Below are 6,250 nucleotides of genomic sequence, written 5' to 3'. Positions count from 1 at the left end.
TTGGTCTAGACAGTTATGAAGAACAGGAGAGGGAACAACCAATCAGAGCCCACTCTTCGTTCAAGAGCTACCCAATCAGCAGGAGGAGGAGGGCGCCTAGAGAAATCTCGTGACTCCGGTCGCGCTGGAGATGAGGGAGGTGAGTCCTGGGGTCTCGAGGGAGGCGGAAATGGCGCTTGACTTAAAGCAGCTTTATCCGCCCCGCCCTCAAGAACCGGTCTGACTCAAAGGGCCATCAGCTGCCTGCGATTTTAATTCTGTACCAGGAGGTGAGGTGAAGTTAGGGCGGCGGTGATTGGCCGATTACAGAAGAGGCAAATCGCGCTCGCTTTTTGAAAGTCAAGTTTCCTATTTGGTAAAATGGGAACAAGAATTCCTGCACTACCTTCCTCACAGGATTATTGGGAAAGCTAAATCCGTTAGCGGATATGGTCTGGCTTACAAAAAAACAAAACAAAACAAAAAATTAGTTAACCCATTCACCCAGCCTGGAGCTTTTTCCCCTTAGAGCAGACTAACAAAATGCAATTGATTCAAATCCGCTGATTTTCCTCCCAGTAAGTATTTTTATACAAAGGTGAATGTATCCCATTTTACTAAGCGCTTTTATATAAGACAGTATGATTTTTCGGCGCTAGATAGACGTTTCCGGGACTGGAAAATTCTTCGGGTTGTCGAAAAACAAATCCTGTAAAGAGGGACTGTTTTCGAAAAAATTATTGCGAGGCAAGGAAGGAACTATTGCACTAGGGAGAAGACTCTGATCCCTGAGTCTTAAGCTAATTACATGGGGAAGGGTGGTTCTTTGCAGTATGCTGTTTCCCAGACTACAAAGGTTGAGGGTATTTATTAACCTCTGTTTTCTAGAATCGCAGGGCTTAGTAAAAGTTTAACATTGTCAGGGATCACCTGTCATGGGGAAATTAAGACCTTAGTGTGTGAGCGAGTCAGTCATTTAGGGAGTCTCTGAGCAAGAAGAGACCCAGGTCTCCTGGGCATCACAGCACCTCCATAATGGTACTTGCTACGACCTTGTTTATGTACAAACATTCCCTAGCTAAGGGCAGCAGAAACTTGCTTTTTAAAAAAAAAAATTTCCTTCAGTACTTCTTTTAAATCAGGAGCATGTTAATAACATGGCTCGTTAATTTCTACACTATAGAAATGATGATAGGGTGATTCCAGTTACTCATGCTCATGTTGAGGAGCGATGCTTATGCAGTGGCCAGCAGTGGCATTCTCTTCCACCACCGCCACCCTGAAAATTAAAAACATAAACAGCCGGAGGTCAAAGGTACTTCCAGAGATAGTCAACAAAGGACAGGTAAATGTTTTGTTTTTAAATACATGCATCTTTGATGATTTTTTTAAAAAGAATATTTATTTTACTTAAAATAGGTATTTGCTTTTTAAATCATTTTAAGTATAGAATGTAGAGAGTTTTGAAAAAAAATTTAAGAAACTTAAAATGTTAGGGCCTGCAACTGACCCAGTCTTCTGCTGCTTAGGAGGTTAATCTGGTCCCTGTGGGCAGGATGGGTGGGTTCAAAGGCTGTGGATAAATAAGTCCAGGAGTGACATGATGAAGGTCTGGGCAGGACGATGATGTAGAGCTGAATAGGAGCATTGATCCCGGAGTGGGTCCCACCACCCTCCAGTGGTACCCAACTGGCATGGTGACTGACTGGAGGTAGGGGCTAGGAGAGAGGCAGGGGGAAAAGATACTGAGGTCATGAGTCTGTGAAATTGCCTGGACCAGAAAGTAGCTAGAGGTGTGCTCAGGAGAACAGTGGGACTGCAGATAAAGACTGGAGAGGGGAGAACTGCGGATGGCTGGGTGTGAAGGAGACAGAGGGGTGAGTCAGATGGAAGGAGGTCTGTATAGAGCTGGGCCGTGGGAATCAAGGAGAAAGAGGATTTTCAGAAAGGGAGTGACTGGCAGAAAGGTCAAGAGTGTGGGAGTCTTGAGCAGATGCTGTTGGCCATCAAGATCACTGGTGACCTTGGTGAGGGAGGCATGAGTGAGTGCTGGAGTGGAAATCAGATTGCACTGGGTTGAGGAGTGAAACTGTAGTGGGCATGGCTTGAATTTTCCTGCCTACTATCCAATTCATCTATCAGCACTTCGATTTTTTCCTTCTTTTTCAGTTGTATGTTTTGGATGGAGCTGACCACCCCACGTGACTCAGGCCTGACCAATTAGAACATTCCATCCCCTGGGTAAATGATTGGCTCAGGAATGGACAAGTGAGTCAGTTTTAGGACTTTTGCTAGAATATTTGGGAAAGAATCACTCTTTAACCGGGGATGACAAGTTGGCAAGATATATACTTGCAACGTCTGTGGCCATCTCACCATCAAGAGAGAAACCGGCTGAGAATGAAGCCAACACAGAGGAAAGTAGAGGGCAAGAGAGACAGCTTGCTGCTGGCATCACTGAGTACCTGGATCCAGCTATGCTTGAAGTGAGAGATCTACTTCTGTACTTTTCAGTTCTGTGAACCAATTTCTTTTCCTTCAGACACTTTCGTGTTGTGTTTCTGTCACTTGCAGCTGAAAGAAATTTGCCTGATATAGCTTGAGATGTGAGGGCAAATGTGAGTATGGAAGACTTAGAAAAGTTGGCAGTGAGGAAAGATGAGAGAGCTGTAGTTAGAGAAGACTGTAACATTGTGGGTATATTAAGATAGGAGAAACTTCCATAGTTTTGTAGACAGAGGAGAGGGGGGACCTTGAAGTTATAGAAGAAGAAAGAGGTGTTAGCAAGGATGGGCTGAGGAAGGAGGATTTTAAAAGCAGAGACAAGGGTTAGGTCATACTCTACCAAGGGACTCAGTTGCTCAAAATGAGAATCAGAAGAGAGGGAAGAGATGTAGAACTGCCAAGGGGAAGCCTAGTAGGTAATGACCAAGAAAGATATAAGAGGACCGTTCCACTTTAGACCTTCTGGGTGCACAGTGAGCCCGGCTAACAGTCCTGAGACTCTGAGAGCAGAAAAAGTACAGAGAGTGAAGGTCTGGAATTGGAATTGGAAAGGAGCCTAGCCAGGGCCTCTGGGGCAAGAGAAACCTTGAGAGAGAAAGAGAATAGTGGTGAGGGGAGTTCCTGGCCTGGATGGGATGGGAGGGACGAGGAGTGGGAAGTATTGGGTGGTCAATTAGGGAAGAGCCCTGGACTCTAAAGGAGGCAAAGATCAGGCTTCTGCAGGCTCCTCCCTCCTCAGAACTCTCCCAGAGCCAGTTGTTTCTGAAGGGTCCTGAATGAGAAGTCAAGACACCGTGCCTGCCCATGAGAGCCAAGAAAGGATCTTATCCAGGATAAGGGCAGTGAGAAACAGGTACAAATGACTGTGATTTGTGATGGTGAAACTGGGACGGGGTCAGGTAAAGATTATGCTGGCATTGACAAGCAAAAAACTGAAAAGACATAGGGAGGCTAGATCATATTTGTTAGGGAGGTCCTGAAAAAGCTTCATAGAGAGATAATTACTTGCTCAGAGTCTATGTCTCTCACTAGACCTTTAGGTGAGGGCAGGATCACCTTTGTATTCTCAGGACCTAGCACTAGATCAGGCACATTAGCAGGTGCTCAATAACACATTTGTTGATGGAATTAACATTTGAGACAGTCTCAGGGGAGGAGGACTGTTAAACAGATGGGATGGAGGGAAAGAGAAAATTCTCTAGGCAGAGGATGGTGCTATGCTTGGAGAAGTGACTTGCCTAAATGATGTAAAAATCAGGAGAGCAGATAGATTAGGCTAAGAGGAACCCATGGAGGAGGCAAAAAATGGCTAGCAGGAATATAGTAAACTAGGAAAGAATGATGTCAAAAGAAGTCAAAGGGGAAGATTCTATCAGTCATCTGGGTAATTTGTGTAAAATATCTGGGCTCCACTTCCATAGATTCTAATGCTGTCAGTTTTGGTGTGGGAGCTGGCCTAATGTAGCAGGTACAGATTTTCAATTCATAAACTTGAGTGTGCAGAGAAAATTCATCTATTATTTTATATAGCCAAACAATTTCTAGCTTGAGCCTCCATCCCTATGATAGCAGAAAATTAAATCTAGGTCAACTATAGGTCAACTCAAACATGTAGTATTTTCAGATTAAATAAACCTGGATCAATTCAGGATTTTATCTTTTCCTGCCCTTCTTCCAAGATGGCATCTATGATCCAGAAACTTACGTGACATCGTGGAATTGAAAGCTAGGAGGAGAGGTACTTTTGGCCTGTGATCCTTAACAAGCCTCCATGGCATCCATGAAGATGTAACTCAGTTCATTGGATCTTTGGCCAAGATCACCCTTCCATGCTGGTAGCCACTGGAATCTCCTCATCCAGTGTCCCACTCTGGGTTCTCATGCATTCCCTCAGCTAATTTCTGGGTCCCTCCTTGGGGGCACATAAAAATTTACATGCTCTTCAGCGCAATTCCAAGACCATGGTAGCTGGAGAGATGCTAATCAGGGCTCCTCCGCTCTCAGCGCCTCTGAGCAGCCATCATATCTTCCATTTCTTCTAAGTGCCTGTTTTCCAGGGTTCCAGATGGGAAACTGGCACAAACTTCCACTGTTGTGGATTGCCAGAACTCTCCTGGGGGTTGGCCCATTGCCCCAGCTTGGGAACAGGGGCAAGGTGTAAAGACCTTCAGCAGACCCTAACTCTCTCTAGCTTTCTTCTTCAGTTCCCCTCCTTTTGCAGTCTGGGGTGGCCCTTCCATGGAGGAGGAGAGAATTTATCTAGATTCCTGCCACTCTGTTGTATTAGCCATGAACTTTATGTCTTGATTCTTTCAGGACTTTACTTTTGATACTCAGAAAATGTTTTTGGGATTTGAAAAGATACTTTCTTTTAAAGGCTCTTGTAAATCAGCCTTCTTCATACTGTTTTGCTTTCATACCCTCCCTAAAACAATTTGTAGAATCTACATGCTCCTTACGCATTTTTAAGTTGACATCTGATTTTTTAAATAACTTAATTAGTTGGGAAATGGATGTCACTCAACTGATTGGGCTCCTGTCTACCATATAGGAGGTTCAGGGTTTGATACCCAGGGCCTCCTGGTGAGGGCAAGCTGGCCTATGCAGTGAGCTGGCCCACACAGAGTGCCAGCTCATGCAGGAAGGCGGCCCTGTGCAGGAGAACTGCCCTGTGTGGGAATACCGCCTTGCCCGGGAAAAACTCCCCTGTGCAGGAGTGCTGGCCAATGCAGAGAGCTGGCACAGCAAGATGATGCAATGAGACAGAGGAAAGAAAATAAGAAGACATAGCAGAACAGGGGAGCTGAGGTGGCGCAACAGAGTAATCGCCTCTCTCCCACTCCGGAAGGTCCTAGGATTGGTTTCCAGAGCTACCTAATGAGAATACAAGAACACACAGCAAGTGGACACAGAGAGCAGACAACAGGGTGAGTTGGGGGGGGGGGGGCGGGGAGAAATAAATAAAAATAACTTAATTAGTTGCAAGGGATATAATTTGTAGCATCCTGTATTTAATTTATTTACAATATTTAAAATAAAATGTTGATTGCTCTTTTAAATGTATCCAATAGAATCCAAGTACAGAGATGTGCCACCTACTATCATCCATTTTAAAAATACATGAAAAAGCTTTTCATTAACATTAAGAAAGTTTAGATTGTTCCTTTAGCTCCATGAACACTGACTGAAATTCCACTTTCCTCAAAGAATTTTATCCTACTGGAATTTTTTATGTTTCAAAGGCTTTTATTGATCAAACTTGTCATACTTCTCTGTAAAAAAAAAAATGTGCTCTTGTTTTTTTTAGGTACCAGGGCTGGGGATTGAACCCAGGACCTCGTATGTGGGAAGCCAGCGCTAAACCACTGAACCACATCAGCTCCCCTGAGTTGTTTTTTGCTTGTTTGTTTTTAGGCGGCATCGGGAACCAAACCCAGGGCCTCCCATGTAGGAAGCAGGCGCTCACCCACTTGAGCCACATCTACTCCCTGTATTCTTTTGGGTTTTTTTTAAGATTTATTTTTTTCCTCCCCCACCCTCATTGTTTTCACTGTCTGCTCTCTGCGTTGTTGTGTGCTCTCTGTGTCTGCTCATCCTTTTTTAGGAGGTACCGAGAACTTACCTGGGACCTCCCATGTGGGAGAGAGGTGCTCAATTGCTTGAGCTGCCTCTGCTCCCTGCTTTGTTGTGTCTCTCATTGTGTTTCCTCTTTGTGTCTCCTTGTTGCATCATCTTGTTGCATCAGTTTGCTGTGCTAGCCTGTCAT

The 6,250-nt window shown here is 44.6% G+C and overlaps 1 long non-coding RNA gene across 1 annotated transcript; it reads left to right on the top strand.

The window, feature by feature from the left end:
- The first annotated feature begins 121 nt into the window (after positions 1–121).
- On the top strand, positions 122–4,875 carry LOC131279474 (uncharacterized). The gene is made up of 3 exons (XR_009186847.1): positions 122–557; positions 1,163–1,324; positions 2,149–4,875. It is a non-coding gene; the product is annotated as an uncharacterized lncRNA (long non-coding RNA).
- Positions 4,876–6,250: the final 1,375 nt, after the last annotated feature.

The sequence above is a fragment of the Dasypus novemcinctus genome, chromosome 8 (genome assembly GCF_030445035.2).
Source record: "Dasypus novemcinctus isolate mDasNov1 chromosome 8, mDasNov1.1.hap2, whole genome shotgun sequence".
Lineage (NCBI taxonomy): Eukaryota > Metazoa > Chordata > Mammalia > Cingulata > Dasypodidae > Dasypus > Dasypus novemcinctus.
The sequence above is the reverse complement of the archived record's forward strand: the minus strand, read 5'-3'. Positions and strand labels throughout refer to the sequence as shown.